Genomic DNA, 376 nt, shown 5'->3' with positions numbered 1-376 from the left:
TTTATCACTAATTCTATAGTGATTATAATATTATAAAAAATTTAAATATTTTAAATTACATAAAATTTGAAAATGTCAAATATATATCTTTAAAGAATGAGATTATCTCAATCATAGGATGTCTATCAGTCTATTATTTCATCTTCATATTTCAAAGTCATACACACACAGAAGGATAATCTTTAGTTGTGTATTAAATTAATCAGTTAATTAATAAATGGCATCCCCAATATCAATAAAAATGTTCAAACAAACAGAGCCTTTCAACCTCTTGAGCTAAAATCAAAACTTAAAAAACATGCACAGCTTGAGCTCATATATATTTAATAAAAATATTTAAATAAAGAGATCAATAAAATGAAAACATAAAAAATTT

This window comes from Arachis ipaensis, chromosome B03 (assembly GCF_000816755.2).
Source record: "Arachis ipaensis cultivar K30076 chromosome B03, Araip1.1, whole genome shotgun sequence".
NCBI lineage: Eukaryota > Viridiplantae > Streptophyta > Magnoliopsida > Fabales > Fabaceae > Arachis > Arachis ipaensis.
This window is presented reverse-complemented; position numbering follows the sequence as displayed.